The sequence below is a fragment of the Carassius gibelio genome, chromosome B22, assembly GCF_023724105.1.
Source record: "Carassius gibelio isolate Cgi1373 ecotype wild population from Czech Republic chromosome B22, carGib1.2-hapl.c, whole genome shotgun sequence".
NCBI lineage: Eukaryota > Metazoa > Chordata > Actinopteri > Cypriniformes > Cyprinidae > Carassius > Carassius gibelio.
The window spans coordinates 42,119,505-42,132,004 of NC_068417.1; the positions used below are offsets into that span (position 1 = coordinate 42,119,505).

The 12,500-nt window shown below is 40.6% G+C and overlaps 26 non-coding genes across 26 annotated transcripts; all 26 read left to right on the forward strand.

The window, feature by feature from the left end:
* Positions 1 to 282: 282 nt before the first annotated feature.
* LOC127997881 (5S ribosomal RNA) lies at positions 283 to 401 on the forward strand. Its single transcript, XR_008170737.1, has one exon. It is a non-coding gene; the product is annotated as a 5S ribosomal RNA (ribosomal RNA).
* Positions 402 to 622: 221 nt separating this feature from the next.
* On the forward strand, positions 623 to 741 carry LOC127996814 (5S ribosomal RNA). The gene has a single exon (XR_008169703.1). It is a non-coding gene; the product is annotated as a 5S ribosomal RNA (ribosomal RNA).
* A 367-nt stretch (positions 742 to 1,108) lies between these two features.
* LOC128005345 (5S ribosomal RNA) lies at positions 1,109 to 1,227 on the forward strand. Its single transcript, XR_008178001.1, has one exon. It is a non-coding gene; the product is annotated as a 5S ribosomal RNA (ribosomal RNA).
* A 221-nt stretch (positions 1,228 to 1,448) lies between these two features.
* On the forward strand, positions 1,449 to 1,567 carry LOC127996815 (5S ribosomal RNA). The gene has a single exon (XR_008169704.1). It is a non-coding gene; the product is annotated as a 5S ribosomal RNA (ribosomal RNA).
* Positions 1,568 to 1,934: 367 nt separating this feature from the next.
* Positions 1,935 to 2,053, forward strand: LOC127997882 (5S ribosomal RNA). Its single transcript, XR_008170738.1, has one exon. It is a non-coding gene; the product is annotated as a 5S ribosomal RNA (ribosomal RNA).
* Positions 2,054 to 2,274: 221 nt separating this feature from the next.
* Positions 2,275 to 2,393, forward strand: LOC128004500 (5S ribosomal RNA). Its single transcript, XR_008177188.1, has one exon. It is a non-coding gene; the product is annotated as a 5S ribosomal RNA (ribosomal RNA).
* Positions 2,394 to 3,028: 635 nt separating this feature from the next.
* LOC128001465 (5S ribosomal RNA) lies at positions 3,029 to 3,147 on the forward strand. The gene has a single exon (XR_008174233.1). It is a non-coding gene; the product is annotated as a 5S ribosomal RNA (ribosomal RNA).
* A 221-nt stretch (positions 3,148 to 3,368) lies between these two features.
* Positions 3,369 to 3,487, forward strand: LOC128003856 (5S ribosomal RNA). Its single transcript, XR_008176569.1, has one exon. It is a non-coding gene; the product is annotated as a 5S ribosomal RNA (ribosomal RNA).
* A 631-nt stretch (positions 3,488 to 4,118) lies between these two features.
* On the forward strand, positions 4,119 to 4,237 carry LOC127997883 (5S ribosomal RNA). The gene has a single exon (XR_008170739.1). It is a non-coding gene; the product is annotated as a 5S ribosomal RNA (ribosomal RNA).
* A 221-nt stretch (positions 4,238 to 4,458) lies between these two features.
* LOC127996816 (5S ribosomal RNA) lies at positions 4,459 to 4,577 on the forward strand. Its single transcript, XR_008169705.1, has one exon. It is a non-coding gene; the product is annotated as a 5S ribosomal RNA (ribosomal RNA).
* Positions 4,578 to 4,944: 367 nt separating this feature from the next.
* LOC127997884 (5S ribosomal RNA) lies at positions 4,945 to 5,063 on the forward strand. Its single transcript, XR_008170740.1, has one exon. It is a non-coding gene; the product is annotated as a 5S ribosomal RNA (ribosomal RNA).
* Positions 5,064 to 5,284: 221 nt separating this feature from the next.
* LOC127996817 (5S ribosomal RNA) lies at positions 5,285 to 5,403 on the forward strand. Its single transcript, XR_008169706.1, has one exon. It is a non-coding gene; the product is annotated as a 5S ribosomal RNA (ribosomal RNA).
* Positions 5,404 to 5,624: 221 nt separating this feature from the next.
* On the forward strand, positions 5,625 to 5,743 carry LOC127997885 (5S ribosomal RNA). Its single transcript, XR_008170741.1, has one exon. It is a non-coding gene; the product is annotated as a 5S ribosomal RNA (ribosomal RNA).
* A 221-nt stretch (positions 5,744 to 5,964) lies between these two features.
* On the forward strand, positions 5,965 to 6,083 carry LOC128004502 (5S ribosomal RNA). The gene has a single exon (XR_008177190.1). It is a non-coding gene; the product is annotated as a 5S ribosomal RNA (ribosomal RNA).
* A 635-nt stretch (positions 6,084 to 6,718) lies between these two features.
* Positions 6,719 to 6,837, forward strand: LOC127997886 (5S ribosomal RNA). The gene has a single exon (XR_008170742.1). It is a non-coding gene; the product is annotated as a 5S ribosomal RNA (ribosomal RNA).
* A 221-nt stretch (positions 6,838 to 7,058) lies between these two features.
* On the forward strand, positions 7,059 to 7,177 carry LOC128003857 (5S ribosomal RNA). Its single transcript, XR_008176570.1, has one exon. It is a non-coding gene; the product is annotated as a 5S ribosomal RNA (ribosomal RNA).
* Positions 7,178 to 7,809: 632 nt separating this feature from the next.
* Positions 7,810 to 7,928, forward strand: LOC127997887 (5S ribosomal RNA). Its single transcript, XR_008170743.1, has one exon. It is a non-coding gene; the product is annotated as a 5S ribosomal RNA (ribosomal RNA).
* Positions 7,929 to 8,149: 221 nt separating this feature from the next.
* On the forward strand, positions 8,150 to 8,268 carry LOC127996820 (5S ribosomal RNA). The gene has a single exon (XR_008169708.1). It is a non-coding gene; the product is annotated as a 5S ribosomal RNA (ribosomal RNA).
* A 366-nt stretch (positions 8,269 to 8,634) lies between these two features.
* LOC127997888 (5S ribosomal RNA) lies at positions 8,635 to 8,753 on the forward strand. Its single transcript, XR_008170744.1, has one exon. It is a non-coding gene; the product is annotated as a 5S ribosomal RNA (ribosomal RNA).
* A 221-nt stretch (positions 8,754 to 8,974) lies between these two features.
* Positions 8,975 to 9,093, forward strand: LOC128004503 (5S ribosomal RNA). The gene has a single exon (XR_008177191.1). It is a non-coding gene; the product is annotated as a 5S ribosomal RNA (ribosomal RNA).
* A 768-nt stretch (positions 9,094 to 9,861) lies between these two features.
* LOC127995861 (5S ribosomal RNA) lies at positions 9,862 to 9,980 on the forward strand. Its single transcript, XR_008168790.1, has one exon. It is a non-coding gene; the product is annotated as a 5S ribosomal RNA (ribosomal RNA).
* A 358-nt stretch (positions 9,981 to 10,338) lies between these two features.
* LOC127996821 (5S ribosomal RNA) lies at positions 10,339 to 10,457 on the forward strand. The gene has a single exon (XR_008169709.1). It is a non-coding gene; the product is annotated as a 5S ribosomal RNA (ribosomal RNA).
* Positions 10,458 to 10,823: 366 nt separating this feature from the next.
* On the forward strand, positions 10,824 to 10,942 carry LOC127997889 (5S ribosomal RNA). The gene has a single exon (XR_008170745.1). It is a non-coding gene; the product is annotated as a 5S ribosomal RNA (ribosomal RNA).
* Positions 10,943 to 11,163: 221 nt separating this feature from the next.
* LOC127996822 (5S ribosomal RNA) lies at positions 11,164 to 11,282 on the forward strand. Its single transcript, XR_008169710.1, has one exon. It is a non-coding gene; the product is annotated as a 5S ribosomal RNA (ribosomal RNA).
* Positions 11,283 to 11,503: 221 nt separating this feature from the next.
* On the forward strand, positions 11,504 to 11,622 carry LOC127997890 (5S ribosomal RNA). The gene has a single exon (XR_008170746.1). It is a non-coding gene; the product is annotated as a 5S ribosomal RNA (ribosomal RNA).
* A 221-nt stretch (positions 11,623 to 11,843) lies between these two features.
* On the forward strand, positions 11,844 to 11,962 carry LOC128003858 (5S ribosomal RNA). Its single transcript, XR_008176571.1, has one exon. It is a non-coding gene; the product is annotated as a 5S ribosomal RNA (ribosomal RNA).
* Positions 11,963 to 12,500: the final 538 nt, after the last annotated feature.

Genomic DNA, 12,500 nt, shown 5'->3' on the forward strand with positions numbered 1-12,500 from the left:
GGCCTGGTTAGTACATGGATGGGAGACTGCCTGGGAATACCAGGTGCTTTAATCTTTTTGGAAAATTTCACGAATTATATAATAATCTTTCATTAAAAAAAAAAAAAGATTCAATGCCTGATCTCTGAATCTTAGCAGGTTTAGGTCTGGTTAGTACTTTGATGAGAGACTGCCTAGGAATACCAGGTGCTTTTAGCTTTTGGGTTTTCTTTCCTACTTATATAATGTACTGGCGATTAGATTGGCTGGTCTTTAAATAGCCCTCTCTTTGCAGCAGTCTTCGCTTACGGCCATACCAACCTGGCTATGCCTGATCTCGTCTGATCTCTGAAGCTAAGCAGGTTTGGGCCTGGTTAGTACTTGGATGGGAGACCGCCTGGGAATACCAGGTGCTGTAAGCTTTTTGGACATTTTTCTCTTAGTTTTTAATAATTTTGCCAAAAAATAGAGTCAATGCCCGATCTCTGAATCTTAGCAGGTTTAGGTCTGGTTAGTACTTTTATGAGAGACTGCCTAGGAATACCAGGTGCTTTAAGCTTTTGGGTTTTCTTTCCTACTTATATAATGTACTGGCGATAAGATTGGCTGGTCTTTAAATAGCCCTCTCTTTGCAGCAGACTTCGCTTACGGCCATACCAACCTGGCTATGTCCGATCTCGTCTGATCTCGGAAGCTAAGCAGGTTTGGGCCTGGTTAGTACTTGGATGGGAGACCGCCTGGGAATACCAGGTGCTGTAAGCTTTTTGGACATTTTTCACTTAGTTTTTAATAATTTTGCCAAAAAATAGAGTCAATGCCCGATCTCTGAATATTAGCAGGTTTGGGCCTGGTTAGTACATGGATGGGAGACTGCCTGGGAATACCAGGTGCTTTAATCTTTTTGGAAAATTTCACGAATTATATAATAATCTTTCATAAAAAAAAAAAAAAAAAGATTCAATGCCCGATCTCTGAATCTTAGCAGGTTTAGGTCTGGTTAGTACTTTGATGAGAGACTGCCTAGGAATACCAGGTGCTTTTAGCTTTTGGGTTTTCTTTCCTACTTATATAATGTACTGGCGATTAGATTGGCTGGTCTTTAAATAGCCCTCTCTTTGCAGCAGTCTTCGCTTACTGCCATACCAACCTGGCTATGCCTGATCTCGTCTGATCTCTGAAGCTAAGCAGGTTTGGGCCTTGTTAGTACTTGGATGGGAGACCGCCTGGGAATACCAGGTGCTGTAAGCTTTTTGGACATTTTTCTCTTAGTTTTTAATAATTTTGCCAAAAAATAGAGTCAATGCCCGATCTCTGAATCTTAGCAGGTTTAGGTCTGGTTAGTACTTTTATGAGAGACTGCCTAGGAATACCAGGTGCTTTAAGCTTTTGGGTTTTCTTTCCTACTTATATAATGTACTGGCGATAAGATTGGCTGGTCTTTAAATAGCCCTCTCTTTGCAGCAGACTTCGCTTACGGCCATACCAACCTGGCTATGTCCGATCTCGTCTGATCTCGGAAGCTAAGCAGGTTTGGGCCTGGTTAGTACTTGGATGGGAGACCGCCTGGGAATACCAGGTGCTGTAAGCTTTTTGGACATTTTTCACTTAGTTTTTAATAATTTTGCCAAAAAATAGAGTCAATGCCCGATCTCTGAATATTTGCAGGTTTGGGCCTGGTTAGTACATGGATGGGAGACTGCCTGGGAATACCAGGTGCTTTAATCTTTTTGGAAAATTTCACGAATTATATAATAATCTTTCATTAAAAAAAAAAAAAAAAGATTCAATGCCCGATCTCTGAATCTTAGCAGGTTTAGGTCTGGTTAGTACTTTGATGAGAGACTGCCTAGGAATACCAGGTGCTTTTAGCTTTTGGGTTTTCTTTCCTACTTATATAATGTACTGGCGATTAGATTGGCTGGTCTTTAAATAGCCCTCTCTTTGCAGCAGTCTTCGCTTACGGCCATACCAACCTGGCTATGCCTGATCTCGTCTGATCTCTGAAGCTAAGCAGGTTTGGGCCTGGTTAGTACTTGGATGGGAGACCGCCTGGGAATACCAGGTGCTGTAAGCTTTTTGGACATTTTTCTCTTAGTTTTTAATAATTTTGCCAAAAAATAGAGTCAATGCCCGATCTCTGAATCTTAGCAGGTTTAGGTCTGGTTAGTACTTTTATGAGAGACTGCCTAGGAATACCAGGTGCTTTAAGCTTTTGGGTTTTCTTTCCTACTTATATAATGTACTGGCGATAAGATTGGCTGGTCTTTAAATAGCCCTCTCTTTGCAGCAGACTTCGCTTACGGCCATACCAACCTGGCTATGTCTGATCTTGTCTGATCTCGGAAGCTAAGCAGGTTTGGGCCTGGTTAGTACTTGGATGGGAGACCGCCTGGGAATTCCAGGTGCTGTAAGCTTTTTGGACATTTTTCACTTAGTATATAATAATTTTGCCAAAAAATAGAGTCAGTGCCTGATCTCTGAATATTAGCAGGTTTGGGCCTGTTTAGTACATGGATGGGAGACTGCCTGGGAATATACTGCCTTTAATTATAATTTTGCATTATTGAGACACTGTTTTCCTAATGAATGTTGTTCAGTGCTTTGACGCAATGTATTTTGTTTAAAGCACTATATAAATAAAGGTGATTGATTGATTGATTGAATACCAGGTGCTGTAAGCTTTTTGGACATTTTTCACTTAGTATATAATAATTTTGCCAAAAAATAGAGTCAATGCCCGATCTCTGAATATTAGCAGGTTTGGGCCTGGTTAGTACATGGATGGGAGACTGCCTGGGAATACCAGGTGCTTTAATCTTTTTGGAAAATTTCACGAATTATATAATAATCTTTCATTAAAAAAAAAAAAAAAAAGATTCAATGCCCGATCTCTGAATCTTAGCAGGTTTAGGTCTGGTTAGTACTTTGATGAGAGACTGCCTAGGAATACCAGGTGCTTTTAGCTTTTGGGTTTTCTTTCCTACTTATATAATGTACTGGCGATTAGATTGGCTGGTCTTTAAATAGCCCTCTCTTTGCAGCAGTCTTCGCTTACGGCCATACCAACCTGGCTATGCCTGATCTCGTCTGATCTCTGAAGCTAAGCAGGTTTGGGCCTGGTTAGTACTTGGATGGGAGACCGCCTGGGAATACCAGGTACTGTAAGCTTTTTGGACATTTTTCTCTTAGTTTTTAATAATTTTGCCAAAAAATAGAGTCAATGCCCGATCTCTGAATCTTAGCAGGTTTAGGTCTGGTTAGTACTTTTATGAGAGACTGCCTAGGAATACCAGGTGCTTTAAGCTTTTGGGTTTTCTTTCCTACTTATATAATGTACTGGCGATAAGATTGGCTGGTCTTTAAATACCCCTCTCTTTGCAGCAGACTTCGCTTATGGCCATACCAACCTGGCTATGTCCGATCTTGTCTGATCTCGGAAGCTAAGCAGGTTTGGGCCTGGTTAGTACTTGGATGGGAGACCGCCTGGGAATTCCAGGTGCTGTAAGCTTTTTGGACATTTTTCACTTAGTATATAATAATTTTGCCAAAAAATAGAGTCAGTGCCTGATCTCTGAATATTAGCAGGTTTGGGCCTGTTTAGTACATGGATGGGAGACTGCCTGGGAATATACTGCCTTTAATTATAATTTTGCATTATTGAGACACTGTTTTCCTAATGAATGTTGTTCAGTGCTTTGACGCAATGTATTTTGTTTAAAGCACTATATAAATAAAGGTGATTGATTGATTGATTGAATACCAGGTGCTGTAAGCTTTTTGGACATTTTTCACTTAGTATATAATAATTTTTCCAAAAAATAGAGTCAATGCCCGATCTCTGAATATTAGCAGGTTTGGGCCTGGTTAGTACATGGATGGGAGACTGCCTGGGAATACCAGGTGCTTTAATCTTTTTGGAAAATTTCACGAATTATATAATAATCTTTCATTAAAAAAAAAAAAAGATTCAATGCCTGATCTCTGAATCTTAGCAGGTTTAGGTCTGGTTAGTACTTTGATGAGAGACTGCCTAGGAATACCAGGTGCTTTTAGCTTTTGGGTTTTCTTTCCTACTTATATAATGTACTGGCGATTAGATTGGCTGGTCTTTAAATAGCCCTCTCTTTGCAGCAGTCTTCGCTTACGGCCATACCAACCTGGCTATGCCTGATCTCGTCTGATCTCTGAAGCTAAGCAGGTTTGGGCCTGGTTAGTACTTGGATGGGAGACCGCCTGGGAATACCAGGTGCTGTAAGCTTTTTGGACATTTTTCTCTTAGTTTTTAATAATTTTGCCAAAAAATAGAGTCAATGCCCGATCTCTGAATCTTAGCAGGTTTAGGTCTGGTTAGTACTTTTATGAGAGACTGCCTAGGAATACCAGGTGCTTTAAGCTTTTGGGTTTTCTTTCCTACTTATATAATGTACTGGCGATAAGATTGGCTGGTCTTTAAATAGCCCTCTCTTTGCAGCAGACTTCGCTTACGGCCATACCAACCTGGCTATGTCCGATCTCGTCTGATCTCGGAAGCTAAGCAGGTTTGGGCCTGGTTAGTACTTGGATGGGAGACCGCCTGGGAATACCAGGTGCTGTAAGCTTTTGGGACATTTTTCACTTAGTTTTTAATAATTTTGCCAAAAAATAGAGTCAATGCCCGATCTCTGAATATTAGCAGGTTTGGGCCTGGTTAGTACATGGATGGGAGACTGCCTGGGAATACCAGGTGCTTTAATCTTTTTGGAAAATTTCACGAATTATATAATAATCTTTCATTAAAAAAAAAAAAAAAAGATTCAATGCCCGATCTCTGAATCTTAGCAGGTTTAGGTCTGGTTAGTACTTTGATGAGAGACTGCCTAGGAATACCAGGTGCTTTTAGCTTTTGGGTTTTCTTTCCTACTTATATAATGTACTGGCGATTAGATTGGCTGGTCTTTAAATAGCCCTCTCTTTGCAGCAGTCTTCGCTTACGGCCATACCAACCTGGCTATGCCTGATCTCGTCTGATCTCTGAAGCTAAGCAGGTTTGGGCCTGGTTAGTACTTGGATGGGAGACCGCCTGGGAATACCAGGTGCTGTAAGCTTTTTGGACATTTTTCTCTTAGTTTTTAATAATTTTGCCAAAAAATAGAGTCAATGCCCGATCTCTGAATCTTAGCAGGTTTAGGTCTGGTTAGTACTTTTATGAGAGACTGCCTAGGAATACCAGGTGCTTTAAGCTTTTGGGTTTTCTTTCCTACTTATATAATGTACTGGCGATAAGATTGGCTTGTCTTTAAATAGCCCTCTCTTTGCAGCAGACTTCGCTTACGGCCATACCAACCTGGCTATGTCCGATCTCGTCTGATCTCGGAAGCTAAGCAGGTTTGGGCCTGGTTAGTACTTGGATGGGAGACCGCCTGGGAATACCAGGTGCTGTAAGCTTTTTGGACATTTTTCACTTAGTTTTTAATAATTTTGCCAAAAAATAGAGTCAATGCCCGATCTCTGAATCTTAGCAGGTTTAGGTCTGGTTAGTACTTTGATGAGAGACTGCCTAGGAATACCAGGTGCTTTTAGCTTTTGGGTTTTCTTTCCTACTTATATAATGTACTGGCGATTAGATTGGCTGGTCTTTAAATAGCCCTCTCTTTGCAGCAGTCTTCGCTTACGGCCATACCAACCTGGCTATGCCTGATCTCGTCTGATCTCTGAAGCTAAGCAGGTTTGGGCCTGGTTAGTACTTGGATGGGAGACCGCCTGGGAATACCAGGTGCTGTAAGCTTTTTGGACATTTTTCTCTTAGTTTTTAATAATTTTGCCAAAAAATAGAGTCAATGCCCGATCTCTGAATCTTAGCAGGTTTAGGTCTGGTTAGTACTTTTATGAGAGACTGCCTAGGAATACCAGGTGCTTTAAGCTTTTGGGTTTTCTTTCCTACTTATATAATGTACTGGCGATAAGATTGGCTGGTCTTTAAATAGCCCTCTCTTTGCAGCAGACTTCGCTTACGGCCATACCAACCTGGCTATGTCTGATCTTGTCTGATCTCGGAAGCTAAGCAGGTTTGGGCCTGGTTAGTACTTGGATGGGAGACCGCCTGGGAATTCCAGGTGCTGTAAGCTTTTTGGACATTTTTCACTTAGTATATAATAATTTTGCCAAAAAATAGAGTCAGTGCCTGATCTCTGAATATTAGCAGGTTTGGGCCTGTTTAGTACATGGATGGGAGACTGCCTGGGAATATACTGCCTTTAATTATAATTTTGCATTATTGAGACACTGTTTTCCTAATGAATGTTGTTCAGTGCTTTGACGCAATGTATTTTGTTTAAAGCACTATATAAATAAAGGTGATTGATTGATTGATTGAATACCAGGTGCTGTAAGCTTTTTGGACATTTTTCACTTAGTATATAATAATTTTGCCAAAAAATAGAGTCAATGCCCGATCTCTGAATATTAGCAGGTTTGGGCCTGGTTAGTACATGGATGGGAGACTGCCTGGGAATACCAGGTGCTTTAATCTTTTTGGAAAATTTCACGAATTATATAATAATCTTTCATTAAAAAAAAAAAAAAAAAGATTCAATGCCCGATCTCTGAATCTTAGCAGGTTTAGGTCTGGTTAGTACTTTGATGAGAGACTGCCTAGGAATACCAGGTGCTTTTAGCTTTTGGGTTTTCTTTCCTACTTATATAATGTACTGGCGATTAGATTGGCTGGTCTTTAAATAGCCCTCTCTTTGCAGCAGTCTTCGCTTACGGCCATACCAACCTGGCTATGCCTGATCTCGTCTGATCTCTGAAGCTAAGCAGGTTTGGGCCTGGTTAGTACTTGGATGGGAGACCGCCTGGGAATACCAGGTGCTGTAAGCTTTTTGGACATTTTTCTCTTAGTTTTTAATAATTTTGCCAAAAAATAGAGTCAATGCCCGATCTCTGAATCTTAGCAGGTTTAGGTCTGGTTAGTACTTTTATGAGAGACTGCCTAGGAATACCAGGTGCTTTAAGCTTTTGGGTTTTCTTTCCTACTTATATAATGTACTGGCGATAAGATTGGCTGGTCTTTAAATACCCCTCTCTTTGCAGCAGACTTCGCTTATGGCCATACCAACCTGGCTATGTCCGATCTTGTCTGATCTCGGAAGCTAAGCAGGTTTGGGCCTGGTTAGTACTTGGATGGGAGACCGCCTGGGAATTCCAGGTGCTGTAAGCTTTTTGGACATTTTTCACTTAGTATATAATAATTTTGCCAAAAAATAGAGTCAGTGCCTGATCTCTGAATATTAGCAGGTTTGGGCCTGTTTAGTACATGGATGGGAGACTGCCTGGGAATATACTGCCTTTAATTATAATTTTGCATTATTGAGACACTGTTTTCCTAATGAATGTTGTTCAGTGCTTTGACGCAATGTATTTTGTTTAAAGCACTATATAAATAAAGGTGATTGATTGATTGATTGAATACCAGGTGCTGTAAGCTTTTTGGACATTTTTCACTTAGTATATAATAATTTTTCCAAAAAATAGAGTCAATGCCCGATCTCTGAATATTAGCAGGTTTGGGCCTGGTTAGTACATGGATGGGAGACTGCCTGGGAATACCAGGTGCTTTAATCTTTTTGGAAAATTTCACGAATTATATAATAATCTTTCATTAAAAAAAAAAAAAAGATTCAATGCCTGATCTCTGAATCTTAGCAGGTTTAGGTCTGGTTAGTACTTTGATGAGAGACTGCCTAGGAATACCAGGTGCTTTTAGCTTTTGGGTTTTCTTTCCTACTTATATAATGTACTGGCGATTAGATTGGCTGGTCTTTAAATAGCCCTCTCTTTGCAGCAGTCTTCGCTTACGGCCATACCAACCTGGCTATGCCTGATCTCGTCTGATCTCTGAAGCTAAGCAGGTTTGGGCCTGGTTAGTACTTGGATGGGAGACCGCCTGGGAATACCAGGTGCTGTAAGCTTTTTGGACATTTTTCTCTTAGTTTTTAATAATTTTGCCAAAAAATAGAGTCAATGCCCGATCTCTGAATCTTAGCAGGTTTAGGTCTGGTTAGTACTTTTATGAGAGACTGCCTAGGAATACCAGGTGCTTTAAGCTTTTGGGTTTTCTTTCCTACTTATATAATGTACTGGCGATAAGATTGGCTGGTCTTTAAATAGCCCTCTCTTTGCAGCAGACTTCGCTTACGGCCATACCAACCTGGCTATGTCCGATCTCGTCTGATCTCGGAAGCTAAGCAGGTTTGGGCCTGGTTAGTACTTGGATGGGAGACCGCCTGGGAATACCAGGTGCTGTAAGCTTTTGGGACATTTTTCACTTAGTTTTTAATAATTTTGCCAAAAAATAGAGTCAATGCCCGATCTCTGAATATTAGCAGGTTTGGGCCTGGTTAGTACATGGATGGGAGACTGCCTGGGAATACCAGGTGCTTTAATCTTTTTGGAAAATTTCACGAATTATATAATAATCTTTCATTAAAAAAAAAAAAAAAGATTCAATGCCCGATCTCTGAATCTTAGCAGGTTTAGGTCTGGTTAGTACTTTGATGAGAGACTGCCTAGGAATACCAGGTGCTTTTAGCTTTTGGGTTTTCTTTCCTACTTATATAATGTACTGGCGATTAGATTGGCTGGTCTTTAAATAGCCCTCTCTTTGCAGGAGTCTTCGCTTACGGCCATACCAACCTGGCTATGCCTGATCTCGTCTGATCTCTGAAGCTAAGCAGGTTTGGGCCTGGTTAGTACTTGGATGGGAGACCGCCTGGGAATACCAGGTGCTGTAAGCTTTTTGGACATTTTTCTCTTAGTTTTTAATAATTTTGCCAAAAAATAGAGTCAATGCCCGATCTCTGAATCTTAGCAGGTTTAGGTCTGGTTAGTACTTTTATGAGAGACTGCCTAGGAATACCAGGTGCTTTAAGCTTTTGGGTTTTCTTTCCTACTTATATAATGTACTGGCGATAAGATTGGCTGGTCTTTAAATAGCCCTCTCTTTGCAGCAGACTTCGCTTACGGCCATACCAACCTGGCTATGTCTGATCTTGTCTGATCTCGGAAGCTAAGCAGGTTTGGGCCTGGTTAGTACTTGGATGGGAGACCGCCTGGGAATTCCAGGTGCTGTAAGCTTTTTGGACATTTTTCACTTAGTATATAATAATTTTGCCAAAAAATAGAGTCAGTGCCTGATCTCTGAATATTAGCAGGTTTGGGCCTGTTTAGTACATGGATGGGAGACTGCCTGGGAATATACTGCCTTTAATTATAATTTTGCATTATTGAGACACTGTTTTCCTAATGAATGTTGTTCAGTGCTTTGACGCAATGTATTTTGTTTAAAGCACTATATAAATAAAGGTGATTGATTGATTGATTGAATACCAGGTGCTGTAAGCTTTTTGGACATTTTTCACTTAGTATATAATAATTTTGCCAAAAAAAAAGTCAATGCCCGATCTCTGAATATTTGCAGGTTTGGGCCTGGTTAGTACATGGATGGGAGACAGCCTGGGAATACCAGGTGCTTTAATCTTTTTGGAAAATTTCACGAATTATATAATAATCTTTCATTAAAAAAAAAAAAAAGAGTCAATGCCCGATCTCTGAATCTTAGCAGGTTTGGGCCTGGTTAGTACTTGGATGGGAGACCGCCTGGGAATACCAGGTGCTGTAAACTTTTTGGACATTTTTCACTTAGTTTATAATAATTTTGCCAAAAAATAGAGTCAATGCCCGATCTCTGAATCTTAGCAGGTTTAGGTCTGGTTAGTTTTTTTATTAGAGACTGCCTAGGAATACCAGGTGCTTTAAGCTTTTGGGTTTTCTTTACTACTTATATAATGTACTGGCGATAAGATTGGCTGTTCTTTAAATAGCCCTCTCTTTGCAGCAGACTTCGCTTACGGCCATACCAACCTGGCTATGCCCGATCTCGTCTGATCTCGGAAGCTAAGCAGGTTTGGGCCTGGTTAGTACTTGGATGGGAGACCGCCTGGGAATACCAGGTGCTGTAAGCTTTTTGGACATTTTTCACTTAGTATATAATAATTTTGCCAAAAAATAGAGTCAATGCCCGATCTCTGAATATTTGCAGGTTTGGGCCTGGTTAGTACTTGGATGGGAGACCGCCTGGGAATACCAGGTGCTGTAAGCTTTTTGGACATTTTTCTCTTAGTTTTTAATAATTTTGCCAAAAAATAGAGTCAATGCCCGATCTCTGAATCTTAGCAGGTTTAGGTCTGGTTAGTACTTTTATGAGAGACTGCCTAGGAATACCAGGTGCTTTAAGCTTTTGGGTTTTCTTTCCTACTTATATAATGTACTGGCGATAAGATTGGCTGGTCTTTAAATAGCCCTCTCTTTGCAGCAGACTTCGCTTACGGCCATACCAACCTGGCTATGTCCGATCTCGTCTGATCTCGGAAGCTAAGCAGGTTTGGGCCTGGTTAGTACTTGGATGGGAGACCGCCTGGGAATACCAGGTGCTGTAAGCTTTTTGGACATTTTTCACTTAGTTTTTAATAATTTTGCCAAAAAATAGAGTCAATGCCCGATCTCTGAATATTAGCAGGTTTGGGCCTGGTTAGTACATGGATGGGAGACTGCCTGGGAATACCAGGTGCTTTAATCTTTTTGGAAAATTTCACGAATTATATAATAATCTTTCATTAAAAAAAAAAAAAAAGATTCAATGCCCGATCTCTGAATCTTAGCAGGTTTAGGTCTGGTTAGTACTTTGATGAGAGACTGCCTAGGAATACCAGGTGCTTTTAGCTTTTGGGTTTTCTTTCCTACTTATATAATGTACTGGCGATTAGATTGGCTGGTCTTTAAATAGCCCTCTCTTTGCAGCAGTCTTCGCTTACGGCCATACCAACCTGGCTATGCCTGATCTCGTCTGATCTCTGAAGCTAAGCAGGTTTGGGCCTGGTTAGTACTTGGATGGGAGACCGCCTGGGAATACCAGGTGCTGTAAGCTTTTTGGACATTTTTCTCTTAGTTTTTAATAATTTTGCCAAAAAATAGAGTCAATGCCCGATCTCTGAATCTTAGCAGGTTTAGGTCTGGTTAGTACTTTTATGAGAGACTGCCTAGGAATACCAGGTGCTTTAAGCTTTTGGGTTTTCTTTCCTACTTATATAATGTACTGGCGATAAGATTGGCTGGTCTTTAAATAGCCCTCTCTTTGCAGCAGACTTCGCTTACGGCCATACCAACCTGGCTATGTCCGATCTCGTCTGATCTCGGAAGCTAAGCAGGTTTGGGCCTGGTTAGTACTTGGATGGGAGACCGCCTGGGAATACCAGGTGCTGTAAGCTTTTTGGACATTTTTCACTTAGTTTTTAATAATTTTGCCAAAAAATAGAGTCAATGCCCGATCTCTGAATCTTAGCAGGTTTAGGTCTGGTTAGTACTTTGATGAGAGACTGCCTAGGAATACCAGGTGCTTTTAGCTTTTGGGTTTTCTTTCCTACTTATATAATGTACTGGCGATTAGATTGGCTGGTCTTTAAATAGCCCTCTCTTTGCAGCAGTCTTCGCTTACGGCCATACCAACCTGGCTATGCCTGATCTCGTCTGATCTCTGAAGCTAAGCAGGTTTGGGCCTGGTTAGTACTTGGATGGGAGACCGCCTGGGAATACCAGGTGCTGTAAGCTTTTTGGACATTTTTCTCTTAGTTTTTAATAATTTTGCCAAAAAATAGAGTCAATGCCCGATCTCTGAATCTTAGCAGGTTTAGGTCTGGTTAGTACTTTTATGAGAGACTGCCTAGGAATACCAGGTGCTTTAAGCTTTTGGGTTTTCTTTCCTACTTATATAATGTACTGGCGATAAGATTGGCTGGTCTTTAAATACCCCTCTCTTTGCAGCAGACTTCGCTTATGGCCATACCAACCTGGCTATGTCCGATCTTGTCTGATCTCGGAAGCTAAGCAGGTTTGGGCCTGGTTAGTACTTGGATGGGAGACCGCCTGGGAATTCCAGGTGCTGTAAGCTTTTTGGACATTTTTCACTTAGTATATAATAATTTTGCCAAAAAATAGAGTCAGTGCCTGATCTCTGAATATTAGCAGGTTTGGGCCTGTTTAGTACATGGATGGGAGACTGCCTGGGAATATACTGCCTTTAATTATAATTTTGCATTATTGAGACACTGTTTTCCTAATGAATGTTGTTCAGTGCTTTGACGCAATGTATTTTGTTTAAAGCACTATATAAATAAAGGTGACTGATTGATTGATTGAATACCAGGTGCTGTAAGCTTTTTGGACATTTTTCACTTAGTATATAATAATTTTTCCAAAAAATAGAGTCAATGCCCGATCTCTGAATATTAGCAGGTTTGGGCCTGGTTAGTACATGGATGGGAGACTGCCTGGGAATACCAGGTGCTTTAATCTTTTTGGAAAATTTCACGAATTATATAATAATCTTTCATTAAAAAAAAAAAAAAGATTCAATGCCTGATCTCTGAATCTTAGCAGGTTTAGGTCTGGTTAGTACTTTGATGAGAGACTGCCTAGGAATACCAGGT